Genomic DNA, 14913 nt, shown 5'->3' with positions numbered 1-14913 from the left:
GTTTTAATTTTTGAATTTAAGTATCAATTTAGGTCTCATCTGAAATGCCATTTTATTGATTTTGATATGATTTGTTTTAACCATAACATTTATACTTTTACAGTTGCGCACAACCACAGTAGTTCTGGCAGATCACCTCCACTACGTTCTTTAGAGTAACTTCTACTGGAGAATTTAAGCCTTCCTTGCTAAATCTGTGCTCCACTAAAAGTACAGAGAGTAAATTAAATAGAAATCTGGGCTTGCTTCTACACAGGAGATAGTGTTACAGTTGCTGGGAAGAATTTTGTCATTTTCAAAATTTCACTCAATTACTTTGACATAATTTCATAAAATTACACCCTGAATGACTTTTAATGGGAATGGCTTTTAATAGCAAAGAGCATGCCTTGGCAAAGACAGGGAATAAACCACTGATTGAATGTGGAATACAAAGCACTGGATTTATAGATGTAGTGGAAAAAACCATGACTGAGGAATGTATTTGGTGGAATTACTCTCACAATAACAAGCAGGTTATTATCCTGTGGATGGCTGGCTTCTTTCGCGAGCATGACATTAGCAGCAGTCATTGTTCATCATGGCGATGCTGTTATGAATGAGCTAGACACAGAAGATTTCCTAAATCCCAAGTCACCATGACTATGTAGCAGTGCAATGTACTACAGCATCAGAAAGATAACTGACTTTTGTTTAACCTTAAGTATAGTGTGCATATGGTAGTTTTTCAGAACATTCTCCCTCAAAAAAAGTATTAAATATGTCATTAGTTTTCTAAGTAAATATATTTGTAAAGGTGCTATTTTCACAAAATTCTCCCCAGATGTCGGTAACAACCCAGGAATCAAAAGAATCAAACCACAGTGTGTCCATAAATTAGATTATGTGAAATAAGGAGACATAACACAGGGAAAAAGTATTGAACATGTTTAATGGAATTGAGGCTACTAACTTATTAATTAATCTTGATTAACCTATTAGATAACATCTTGATTTGACAACATCATAATATGGCCATCAGATATGGCTCAAAGAAAACAAAAGTCTTCATTAGGTTTCCCTCAATTAACATTAGCATTGTAAGAACAAAGATAATATCAAATAAAATATATGCAACTGCAAGATGAAACCAAACTGCTTTAAAATCACTTCAAATATTTTCTGCATAATCATAGATGAGCTCACATTAATTGAGTAAAGAAAACAAAGACTGAATCTTCTGTAGTGGAAACTGTGCAACTGTATTTGATGGACAGAATAACACTACCAAAAGATATGCGCTGTGTTGTGAGAGCCTATGACTATGAAAGCAACAGCATATAATCCTGATCATTTTGATACTCATTAGACTGGCTTTAAGGAGACAAACTGCCCTGAGACATCTTAGAAAGCATGCCCCCACAGGGTAAGAGAGCCTTTTTAGTTATACTGAAAAGAAAACAATTGTTTTATATTTTACACTGGTTGACTCTTTGTGTACAAATAGTAATGAAAGCAAAACAGTGGCTTACAATATGTTTTTTTAAAGTTCTTGGCAGGATTAAAAAAAATTTGTGTGCTAATATGTTACTCGAAGCCTGTCAGTGCAACAAGGGTTGCCATAGCAGTCACTCTTTCACAGTTTCTGGTTTTATTAAATAATATTTGAATTTATATAACGCAGTCAACTCAGGGCATTTTAAATGGCAAAGCCCTTACATACTGTAGAAAGAGAAGGCCACTGATGAAACAAAGCAAAAATGGCTACTGTACAGGTTCTTCATGCTAGGGGACAGTTGCATTCACTTTACATCTTGAGAGATTATATTTGCAGCAGCTCTAAGAACTTACTGAATATCAGTATCAAAATCAGAATCACATTTATTGGTGGAATTTGGCTCCCGTCGATGGTGTCTCTCAAGCACAACAATGTAAAAAGCATATGAGCAACACAATGTAACAATATACATAAACCACAATATAAAGACAATCTAAATCCTTATAAACCAAAAATACAGGATTACAAAAATGAATACCACAGAGTGTACATAAAGTGCAGTTGCAGTCTGGCAGTGTGAAGCAATGTGACAGTTCAACTATTTAGGAGGGAGATGGCGAGGGGAAAGAAACTGTTCCTGTGTCGGGTGGTCCTCGTCTGCAGGCTTCTATATCATCTGCCAGGAGGCAGCAGGTCAAAAAGGGTCTTTTTGAGGATGGAGGAAATGTTAGTCTCCCACTTCAGGTCCTGGGAGATGGTGATACCCAGGAACTTGAAGATCTTCAAAGTAGACACCGAGCTGTCTGATATGGTGAGAGGGAGCAGTGTTGAGGGATGTCTCCTGAAGTCCACTGCCATCTCTACAGTTCTTAAGCATGTTCAGCTCAGCTATGCTGACTGCACCAGAGTACCAGCCACTCAACTTCCTCTTGATATGCAGACTCATCACCATCCTAAATGAGGCCAATGATGGTGGTGTCATCTGCAAACTTCAGGAATTTAACAGCCGAGTTCTTGGAGATCCAGTCGTTGGTGTAGAGGGAGAACAATAGTGGTGAGAGGACACATCCTTGAGGGACAGAGTTTCAGAGGTGATCTCCCCCAGCCTCACTTGCTGCTTCGTATCTGTCAGGAAGCTGGTGATCCACTGACAGATAACTGGTGACACATTGAGCTAGAAGAGTTTGGAGGAGAGAAGTTCAGACACAATAGTATTAAAAGCAAACTAAAGTCCACAAACAGGATCCTGGCATAAGTTCCTTTTAGCCGCTTTGATCTCCCTGGTCAGTGTGTTCCAGGCTTGCTTGTACCAGGGCCCTGTCACTGCTTCTGTAGGCATCCTCCTTGGTCTTTCAGAATATGGTCTTTCAAGAGCAAAAGAGAAGTATAGGATTTCTGTTTGGGGATCTTGGGAGGTCTAATGAGTAAAATTTTAACACAGTACCCAATAATCCAGTCTCTGGTGAAAGGAGGTAAGGAGCACAGCAAACAGCTGCCTGCTCGCAAATCTGACTCATTTAAAAAAAGGAAATTTTATTGAAAAGAGACATTCATGATGTTGGTTGTTTTGTAATTTGGTAAAAAGTACTTTGCAATTAGTCCCAGTTGGACTAATGTATGTTTAATGCAGTGAAAGAGAATCAAATCAAAGATTGGCTCTTTGGAACCAGCATTTGAATATTGTTTTATGTTTTTTGGAGGATGTCCTCCCTCTAAGAATATTTTTACTTGTCTTGAACCTAACCCAAATTTATTAAGGAAACAAATATCAAAAAACTGGATTAAATCAATGCTTCACTGCACGTATGGCTGAGAGTGGCCAGCCTGAGTTCAAATCCGACCCTTTGCTGCATGTCTTCCTCTCTCTCTCTCTCTCCACTTTCCCGTCACTCTTTTTCTTTTCCTGACACTTGAACACATATGCCTATGATATACCAATAGCAACCTGACCAACTTTCATCCAATACAGTCAAGCAAGTTGTAAAAATATTGCACAGATTCATCAAAGCACAAAGAAGAGGTATGATCTTTATCCAGCACCCTTAGTTCATTAAATTAGAAATAAAGAGCAAAAGGATTCTAGAGACGTCAAATCAATGAGTTATTTAAATTGCTCATCCCAAACTATCACCCAAGTTATTTGCACAGCAGCAGTTCACTGTAATTCTAATAGACAAATTAAGTACTTGTTAACTGAGTCTTTGGTCTACCAAAACCGAGGCCATAACACAAGTGACTCTTAGTTATACATACAGTGTGCAGTTTAGTACAGAGGCGTAGTTGCTAACACACATCCAGGCTAGCTAAGTAGCAAAGTCAAATTCAAGCAGTCTTCAAGTAGTTCTAGGACATCACAGCTGTAATATACTACAGATGCATTAGTGTGTAGTTAAAATGATTAACTCACTTCGTTGTCACATTAAATTAGACTCATTTGTTATTATAACATTCAACAGGGCGATAAATACAGTGACAAAATTGTAAAGTATTCCCAATTCACACTCCTGAATGAGCTTTATTAACATATCAGTACAGGTGCACCTTAACCAAAGCATTTTTTCAACTTATATTTACACATTAAACTGCAAATACAAAAAAACTGAACTACTACCCTGCAAGTAAGCTCTAAAACATAACATCTGTATGATATGAATTATTGTGCTCCAATATGCATGTACACTACTCGCTGCTACAGTGCATCACCTTGCAATCAACTGTTTACACCATTTGCCCTGTAAAAATAACATAGCTCATGCAAACTTGATCAAAAACACCTCACCTTTTTCATGTCCTTGATTTTGTCTATTGCAAAGCTGTACATCTTGTTGACTTTACAAGAGGCCACTTCAGGATTTGGGCCTCCTTTCAATAATGCAATAATATTATTAATTATAATCGTATTTGTCATTTTCAGATGAATGCACTTTAAATTAGCTAAGCTGTGTGACATCCCATCTGTTCCGTCAGTCGCGAAATATCAGAAAAGACTGGCAGGTTGCACTATAGCCACACTATGGTGCTAAGTAAGCTTAAAGCAGAGCTGTCATCATTTTATGCAAGAGGCAATAGCAGTTATATTAGACTAATTCCAACTTATTTTACTTCTTTTTGAAGCTGTCACCATTTTCAAACTATTCAAATGGTGACGGCTTCAAACAAACAAAAAACATGAAAATAGTTTTAAGGATTTTGAGTATCTCTTCAACCTGAATCCTCCCCAACCACCACCACCACCTCCATCTGTGGAACTGCTCATATTTTTCCATGTCTTACATCAAAGTATATTTTTATGGCTATTGGAAAATGGTGAACAAGAGAAACTTCAGTTACGTTCTTCTGATTTCAGCCTTCATTTGGGGAGAACATGTCTTTATCAGCTCTGTACATCAGAATTTTTATCACATTTATATTCTTCATAGAGCCGGTCAAAGTGCATCATGTTTTGCAAGTCCTGTTTCTGAGAACAGCCTGTCATATGTAAGTGAACTTTAAATGTCTGAGTAATTTTTTAAAATCCACAAATCATCCTCTGATTTGTGCTTATCAATCACATTTTCTTGCAGATACATTGATTTTTTATCTAATGTTTTTTTTCTTTCAGAAAATGTGTCTTTATGTGTGTTATCTATCCAGCAGTGTCAAGCTAATTTACAGTACTGTCACACAGTCCCCAAAGGGATCATGCCATCATATCATAATGACAATGAGCCAAAACATCCAGCAAAAATCATTACAAACCACCTTCAGCCACAAGGACAACAAGAAGCAACCTACAATTGTCTTGCTTCCACATATTCCTGATCCTAACATCATGTCGCAACATCAATCCAGGAGGAAAACTGTGGAAAGCAGTCTGTGATGCTCAGGATCAGCCTGCCTTCCATGTAGCTTAAAGAACTAGGTAAAACTACCTAGAAGAATTTGTGGGGTTTTTTACACTTTGTGTAAATTTAATTTATACAAAGGACTGATTAAAGGTGCTAACACTGCTGCAATGCATTCTATGACGTCGGGTCTAACTGGAAAAAAGAGAATTCAGGAACCGTAGCACAGCTGTTATTTCTCTGAAATTATTTTGCCCCACCAACCTGAGCTTTTAATGTATTCATCTACTAAAGTGGAATGAGCAACAAACTAATTAAAAATTATAAGACAGATATAAAAGGCAAGATTATGTGATTACAGGATTTCACATTAATTAAAGTTGTAAATTATTCTTAGACCACACTTCTTTCTTTTTTTAAACACATCATCCCAACCTTTTTTAATGAACTCTCTCAGGACCAGTGAAATTCATGTATATATCATGTATATTTTTCACATAAATGTATTGAGCAGAAAGTATTTTTCTTGATCAACCCACAATTATAGATAATAGTTTGAGCTCATCTTGCTACTTCTCACTTTGCAACTGTATTTCCACGTTTGCCTAAAGTGTTCGTGTATAGATGTGCTATATGGGTTTATTTCAACCTTTAGTCTCTCAGTGCTCCTTTGCATTTTCACCTTCACATAGGACAGGAATTCATAGTTCTTATTAACTAAATGAAAATAATTCATTTCTGCTCATTCAGTGTCAGTTTCTCTCAGTCAGAACCCAACATAAATTACTTGAGAGAGAATGACTTTCAGATGCACTGTTTTAACATGTTGCTGTTTTAACACATGGATGTAATGGTAGCTTCTACAATTTTTATTCTAATAAGAGATTCAACTAATTATTTTGTTCATTACATTCATTGATAAGGAATAGACAATAGATGCTTTGATCATTTTCTCTGTCAATCTTTTGGGTGGTGAAATGTTGATCAAAGTTTCCTAGAGATAATATCTAGACTGCTTTTATCAGACACACAACAAACTTCATTTCAAGATTAAATTCTCACCAGGGAACAACACACACGCACACCTTGTATAGAAAGGTAAGATGGTTTTCTTGGCCATACAAGATAGAAGTGGTGCTTTAGAGACCTACAGTCCACATGATTAGGTTGGAAGGTTACCAGTTGTAGAAATGTATTAAATTAATTTCAATTTAAAAATGCAGTGGGCTGGCTCAACAGGAATCTTGCTGGCTGGAATATGGGCCAGCTCCCCTCCAGTCCAAGTGTTAAGAACAAAGTTGGCTAGGTGCTAGGTTCACGCCAACCTCTGCAGAAAGGACAACATAAACCCTCTTCTGTTTGTCGCTCTGCCCATGGCTTCTAATACCAGACCTTTCTCTAGCTGTCAGTCCAAGGGATTCCAAGAAACTGTTATTTCCTCCTGAGCCAGATAACTTAGAGACCATGTTCACTGTCAGTGGATCTCCTCACTGAGTTTAATGGTGCTATTACAGTCCATGAGTCCAGAGGTGCCTAAACCAGTTGTGGACCCTGGGTTTTGAGTTTTTGAGTTCATATTTCTTGTTAGATTGTGAGACTGTTTTATGTTTAAGTTTTGTTCCTTGTCTCGTGGGTGAATAGGGTTGTCAACTTCTTTATTTATCATCACCTTTTCCAGTGGCCTAGTTGTGTTTTGCTTATTGTTTAAAATCATTCATTTTTTGTTATCCTTGGGATTGAATTTCTATATTCCTTGGTTATCCAGTTTCTATGGTTATTGAGTTGTTTTATTCTCCCTTGCCTTAACAAGTTTTTTTTGTATTATGTATAGATTTTTATGGTTTGTTTTTCTAGCCTCATTAGTGAAGTCTGATCTTATGTATATTCCATTGTTTGTCGAGTCTTCAGTTATTGTTACTTTTAGTTACTGTTGAGGTTGCCTCTTGCTGTGAGTTAGTTCACTTTTTGTGTTAGTCTGCGTGCTACTGTCATCTGCATTTGTCTTTTGTGTGTCTATGTTCCACTGTCACCGCTCCGCTGTCTAGAGGCAACTGTTGTTGTGATTTGGCGGTTTATTATTATTATTCTACCATGTACAGTGTCCTTGAGTGTTCTGAAAGGCGCTTTCAAATAAAATGTATCATTATTATTATTATTATTATTATTATTATCATAAATAAAATTGAATTGAATTGAATTGTCTAGTCATTCCACCCTCCCCTGTATCAAATTCTTGTTCCCTGATTAGGTGTCTTCTGTTTTATTTTGGTAATGGTTGTTCTCTATCACAACAAGACTATGTCTCCACTTTGATACATCTTCCATATGTACGGGGAATGGCCTCCATTTGTCGGTGTGGCGCCGCAGGCGGGAAGAGCTGCAGGACCAGACTGAACGCCACCTGCAGAGGATGGAGTATCTGGCGGCTGATCCGGTCGTGCCCGACACCGCCGCCACCTCCACCGGCGCTCCCCAGTGGCGCTGGTGTGGAGGAGATCCAGTCTGTGCAGCCACCCGTGCCGGCTCCCAGGTCTCGACCAGCCAGCACGCAGCCTGCCACCGCACCCATCCCCACTCCTCTGGTGGGGGCGGCTTGTACCCGGCCGGGGCCTGTGCCTGTTCCTGCTCCCCAGAGGAGGGCTACAGAGCAACTACCATCAGTTCACCCACCTGCTCAACCCAAGCCGGAGGTCAACGTGCGGAGAGCACGGGAGGGACCCGCCAAGTCATCGCTGGAAGCGGGGGAGGCGGTGGCGCGTACCTGTAGTCCAAGCTACCGGGAGGCTGAGGTTGGAGGATCGTTTACTGTCAGGTGCAGTGTGTGCGTGCTTTGAAAGAGTGTGTGGTACAGTGTGTGTCTGTTACCTTTGTGGTGGGTCACCTGTCTGTTGGCAGCCTCCCAGGATTATTGTTAGCTTTAAAAAAAAAAAACCTTACACATCCAATGGGACCTTGCTGTGGCTGATTTCTGTTAGCTAAGTGAGCAAGACATCCTCTCTGGCCTCCTAGGAGGGCCCTGGCTGTTTCTCACAGTCTTGTGAGCTTCACTCTATGGTGTTCTCTGGATCCGGCTTAGTATAATCTATCTCAAAGCATCCTTCACAAATATACGCATAAAGCAGATTGTGTGAAAGGCAGTCAGAAGGGGTAACACAAAGAGAAAGAGGAGCTGCTTAGCTTTGCTCAGAAAAAAAATCACTGTTTGTCTTCCTGTTTCTGGGTTAAGGCTGTCTCCACCTTCAAGTGAGTATGGCAAACCAAGTGTGTCATACCTGTGTGGGATATGGCATCTCTATGCTCATGGAGGATCACCAACATTCCATGCTGGCCAGGAAAAGTGCTCGCCAGCCTCTAGTCCTCTATTGACTGTTTTATATTGCTTGCATGTACCAGAGAAGCCCATGCTCATTATTCTGGCTTCAAGCATGCAGGATCTTCACTTCCCAATATGCCCAAGGCCAAGGGGGAGTGCCCAGGCCGCTGCCAGGTATCTCTGGCTGCCCCTGTTGCAGTTAAAGCCCCACCCTTCAGCAGCCCCCTGTGGCTCCAACCCCAGAAGGGAGCCAGGGCAGCTATCAGGAGGAAGATGTCGACATAGAGACCATTCTCTCCTCTGATTAATATAACCTGTCCTGTGGACAGCCTCCAGCTAAATCCTCAGGGACAGGGTTGGACCAGAGTAACGCCAGGACGTCCACTGCTCTGGATATTGCCCTCCCTGAGAACCCTGTGGCAAGGGGACATTGGGTAGCCACAGCCTTCAGAAATGCAAATGCCACTGCTGCTTGACTCTAGGGACCCGATGAGCTGACAGTTTGACTCTCCCGCTGCTCTGCACAGGTCGGGAACAAATCACATGTGCACAGTCACCTCAGTGGTCTCTCCTTCTAGCTCCTTTCTTTGCAAGGTCATGTGCCCTAGCAAAAATTCCAGGATCATCAACTCCCTGCTGGCCAGGCTACACAGGGCCATGTCCACCCAGGTCTATCTGGCTAATACAGGGGGCATCATGTCCCTGTATGCGTTACGTATCTCACCAGGTGCAGTCAGGTTCTGAGAAATCCAGCATCCTTTTCCACTACAAGCTGCTGACAGCTCAACTGTCTATCTCTATAACTATCTCTCCAGCCTTTAGCCCACTCGGAGACAGTCATTGCTGTGTTCAGGTATAGAGCGGCCTGTCCAGGCACTTTGCAAGTGCTACGAGGCTCAGGGCTTCAGTGCATCAGGTGGCTCCTGGGATCCCAGTTTGCCCTTTTGTAGGCATAGCAACCAGCCACAGAGGAAATGGGAACACCCACAGAAAAGCTTCAGGTGTCCTCCGGTCACCACCCTCCTTCTGACCTTTCCTCTCGCCAGGGTGGTCCCGTTCACTGCCTGCCCAGTGCATGGTAGCTTAGTTGGCTCTGGGGGTGGATCCATGGGTGGTATCCATGGGTATTATCCACCATGACCCAAAGTTCCTTCGCAGACCCCTGTGACGACCACCTACAACTTTACCTCAGTAAGCAACCTCCAGCATGCACAGATACTGCTGGAAGAACTCTCTGCCCTCCTGGAGAATGGTGCAAAGTGGGAGGTGCATGCTGGGAATTTCCAAGCTTGGTCCTTCTCCAGCTATTTTTCAGTTCCCCAGCGGGATGGGGGACTTCGCCCCATTTTGGACCTCAAGTTTCTCAACCACTATCTTCTGCCTGTGAGATGCATCCTGGGAGTGAGACAGGCCATCAACGCCAGGGACTGTTTTGCCAATATCGACCTCAGGCATACCTATGTCTATTTCTGGCAGGGTCACTGGCGGCTGCTGAGGTTCGTGTTCAAGGGGAAGGTATTTAGGTTCTGAATCCTTCCCTTTGGCATTTCTCTGGCTCTCAGACTGCTGAGCCACTCAAGGATGCTAATTTAAAATGGCTGTCCCTCAAAAAGGCCTTTTTGGAGGCCATAATATCTGCTAAGAGGATTAGCTATCATTGCACAGATGCTGTAGATGCTGCAGATGGTTGCCGTACAGAAAAGGGATGATCCTGTGGCCCAAGCCTGCATTCTGAATAGGCCCTGTTTGAATTCGACCTGTCCCAGTCATTGAGCTATGATCAGCTCCCACTGGGGGCCTGGACCAGTGGGACTCCGGTTTAAATGCTGTCCCATTGGGTTTTTTCAGAATCAGAATCAGAATACTTTATTAACCCTTTAAAACCGGTTGGAGCGGGCACGCTCCGTTGTGCGTAACTATTTTTAAACCCCGGTAGCACTGCAACCACGTAAGCTAGCGCAATAATTTTTTTTGCATATGAAACCGGAGGAGTTGTACTTACACTTTATGCCATCAGCTTGTCCTAGGTCACGGTTTCCTTCCACATATAGCTTTGCAAAAACTGCATAAAAAGCACTTCCAGCAACAAAAACAATATTCCAGAAACACGCTTTGCCGATCCGATCAGCTGTTTGTAACACTTCCTACGTCCATCAGCGTGAACTATTGCATGACATGCCCAGAACCGGAAGTGACGTCATTTTGCGGAAATGTAGTTTTTTACCATCAGGGGCTTATGAGCCTATACTTGTGTTTATAAAAGTTATGTTTGACTTTATGACTTTCTGTGTCATTTCTGGGATGCTTAGGACTCCTATTGCACTGCTGGAAATAGTTTATTTTGATGCATATGCTGTTTTTTTTGCAAATTTGCATTATAATATTTATTTTCATTTTTCCTGCAGTATATGAAAATTGGTGTATTTCAAAAGTAAAACTATGAAGACACTTAAAATAAATTTCCTGTGGTGGGAAACTAGTTTGTCCAACTTTTTTGTATTTACAGTTTTGAGTGATAAGCCTCTTAAATTTCTCTAACTAGAAATATATGTTAAAAAAACAAAAACGATTTTCAATTTTTATGTAGTTTATTGCACTTTTTTGCAATTTATGTACTTACTATGCATTTAATGCATACATATTATTAAAATTTGGGTTATAATGGTGGTATTGATGTATATCAACTTGAAATGCTCCCAAAAATGGCACTACAACATGTAAAAATATAATACAAGCTCTGGCGGAGTTGATTCTATGGTAGGTCTTAAAGGGTTAATCCCAAAGGAAATTATAGGTTACAGCAGGCAGCACGCTAATGGCGCATGCAGGTACCATGTACCATGCAGGTACAACATATGCAGGTAAGGTACACAAGCAAAAGGAACCTTCTGACCAAACTTTACACAAACATCACATTGGGAAGACATGTCAGAGAGGTAGGCTGATAGGAAAAAGCAACGAAAATACATAACATGAGGTGAGAGGAGGAGAAAAAAACTCCACTCAGACTGAGCTCCTAATCGGAGAACAGTTTGAGAACAGAAAAAACACCCCAGCACAAAAGGCACATGACTGTCAATACACCATAGAAACACAAGACAAGCAACAGGGGTGGGTAAGGGTAAGAGAGAGCCGGTGTAGACAGCGCATCCCATCCTGCAGCATGTCTGCGCTGGTCCAGTCAACCCGCCATCTGCCCCGAGAGGGAACAAGCATTGAAGGCGTTTGGAGAGGGAGGGGGGATGAGTGTGTATCAGTGTATGTGTATGTGTATGGATGTGTGTGTCCTGAGTTAGCTGATAGAGTGTACTTCACCCTGCCAGGCTTAGTAAACAGTCTTCCAGCCGACCCAGGTGGCCTTGCGTAGGATAGGAAGGAACAGTCTAAACACGGTCTGTTAAAAGGGTGAATTTGTTTTGTTCAGCTCCAGCCTTGAGACCACAGCTGGCGCCGAAATGGTAGCCGCATGAAATGATGGTGGTTTTTCCTTTAGTGCGAACAACTCATGTGAATTTCAAAGCCGTTCTAGCAGTTCGACACTGGTCTCTCAATCTCCTGTTGGAGAGCTGTGAGCTTGTCCGAGATGTTATCAATCTTGCGCTCAAATAGCAAATTCTGAGAACTCACGACCGCCGTGAGCTTCTCCAAGATGTTATCCAATTTTCGCTCAGAGGTCTTAGTCTGAGTGTTCACGGCAGCCTTAAGCTTCTCCAAGATCTTATCCGTGCTGCGTTCAATGAGCCCATTTTGAGAAGTCACGACCCGTCCCATCGCTTCAATCACAACAGGCAGCCTTGTGGGGTTTTGAACAGCCGATTCCGCTTTCTTTAATCTTCGATAAGCCAGGGCCAAGCCAGCTCCGATCAGCAAGAACCCTGTTATCATGGTTCCGAAAAGGTAGATACCTTCAATGTCCTCAATCGACAGTCCCGCCAGGCACACGACCCTCCAGTTATGCCACCCGTCCATCGTGTATCCGGCAGGGAACATTCCTCCAGGATACTCAGGCTCACCCGAGCCCAGGCTTCTTGTTGAGAAGAGGGTGTCAATTGCATTCAAGGACCAGTTGATCAAATCCATAATTCCTCTTTTATGTTTTAGAGAACAGACTGTGACAGAGTGTTCCAGGGAGTAGAAAATAGACGGGACTAGACAAGGACACAAGAACCTAAGCTAAGCAGGGAAGATAAGGGAAAGGGAGAGGAGAAAAGTGCGACCGCCTTCATCAAGAGCCAAAGAGGGGGCAATTCGTAGGCAATTCAACAGGTGTAGTACTACTCAGGTGTCCCCCCTCCTTCAAGAGTGTGGGCCCACTCAACCCAAAGGGTGGCCACCTCATGGACTTTGTGGAGGGGTGCCTCCCCTGTCAGACATCTATGCAGCTGCAATGGTCATGTAAATCTAATTTCACCAAGTTCCACGTGTCTGTTCAGCTTTTCTGCACTCATATGACCATGAATATAAAAAATTGTGATCTCAGCTTAGTAATTGGGATAATGGACAATGTATATGACTGAAAAAAAGGTATGGGAGGACATGTTAAATTGGACATAAGAGGGCAATACGGCCTACTCAGCAGGTGAGGCCTTTAAGGGGATCATTCATTACCACACTAGGTACCTTCCGTACCTAGTACTTATCCTTCCGATAAGAAGGCTCCAGAGCAGGGAAGTGGGATGTAATCAGTCAGTCATGTTGAGCAGGCCATTGGCCTCCATCCAAGTCTCAGGAGGTGTCAAGTCCTCCCCATCACCAGCCTCCAGAGGGACACAGTCTACATCACCAGCATCCAGCCAAGTCATCTGAAGGAATCTGCCGTCTGCATTGCCTTCTACCTTGCCTTCTCGTGACCAGCCTCTTCCCAACCCTCCTGATGGGTCCTCTTGCCCCCTTACCTAACCACCTAACAACCTTGCCTCCACTCTTGGCTTCCTGCTTGCCTTCCAGTGAGGATTTGGCCAGAAAGGAGTCCTCTAGAACAATCTCTTTGTCCTGTTCCACTTTCAGGTTCACTCACTAAACTAAACTTCTGCTCTGTCTTGCATTCAAGTCAACCCTCTGAATTAGTATTCTACTATTCTTGGCCCCTACACTGACTCCCAGAGTTTTTTCTTGGCTCTGGCCTGTGGCTGGCTCGATGTCTTAAACTATTATTACTACTTTTCTCTACTCTCCTGCTCTGTGATTGTTTTTTGTTTTTGGTTCCAGTGTTTACTTTCTCCTTTTTTCATTTTGATAGTGATTGGTCTAATGCACCTTTTAGTTTTAATTCCTTGGCTTGTATTTAAACCCCACCTTTCCTTTTAGTTGTTATCATAGTGGATTTAATGGATTTGATCAACTGGTCTCTGAATGCAATTGACACCCCTTCTCAGCGAGAAGTCTGGGCTCGGGTGAGCCTGAGTGCTGAAGATATCTACCTATTCGGAACCATGATAACAGGGTTCTTGCTGATCGGAGCTGGCTTGGCCCTGGCCTATCGAAGAATTAAGGAAGCAGAACCAGCTGTTCAAACCCCCACAAGGCTGCCCACTGGGATTGAAATGATGGGACGAGGCGTGAGTTTTCAAAATGGGCTCATTGAGTGCAGCACGGATAAGATCTTGGAGAACCGCACGGCTGCCGTGAATACTCAGAACAAGACCTCTGAGTGCAAACTGGATTACATCTTGTCAAGAGTTTATTTTTTAATAAGACATTCTTCAGGCTGAATAAAGACACTCAAACAGTTAGAATGTAATAACAGCAACGTGCACGGGTGAGAACTCTGACGAGACTCACACCGAGTGCAGGCGATGGCTCTTTATTTATAGTTTACATCGTGTATGCAAATACGTCACATTTCCTCTTTTACAACTTCCTTTAAACCAACAGTTGTATATGTGTGTGTGTGTCTGCTTCTTTCTAAAAGACGTGGCGCTGACTTAATCTTTTGTGGTTAGGGAGTCGCGCATCTGTTTTCCTGTTGTGGTTTAGGTGCCTCATCCGTTTTCTATTGTAGTCTGGGTGACCCGCATCTGTTTCCTGCTTAAACTATTTGTATTGCAGAGTTCACTGTCGGGTTGCATGACAATGGAGCAATACATCGAATCTTGTGACATGGGGAAGTACAGCAAATTCTGTGAAATATATAAACACTTTACAATATGCTTGAATATTAAAAGATAATAAAACAACGGATAAAAACACATAAAACATAAAATCTTTCAACACATCTGGAGGGGCTCGCTCGGAATAACACCTCTGAGCGCAAATTGGAGCACATCTTGGGAAGTGCACTGCGGTCGTGAGTTCTCAGA

The sequence above is a fragment of the Oreochromis aureus genome, linkage group 22 (assembly GCF_013358895.1).
Source record: "Oreochromis aureus strain Israel breed Guangdong linkage group 22, ZZ_aureus, whole genome shotgun sequence".
Classification (NCBI taxonomy): Eukaryota; Metazoa; Chordata; class Actinopteri; order Cichliformes; family Cichlidae; genus Oreochromis; species Oreochromis aureus.
This window is presented reverse-complemented; position numbering follows the sequence as displayed.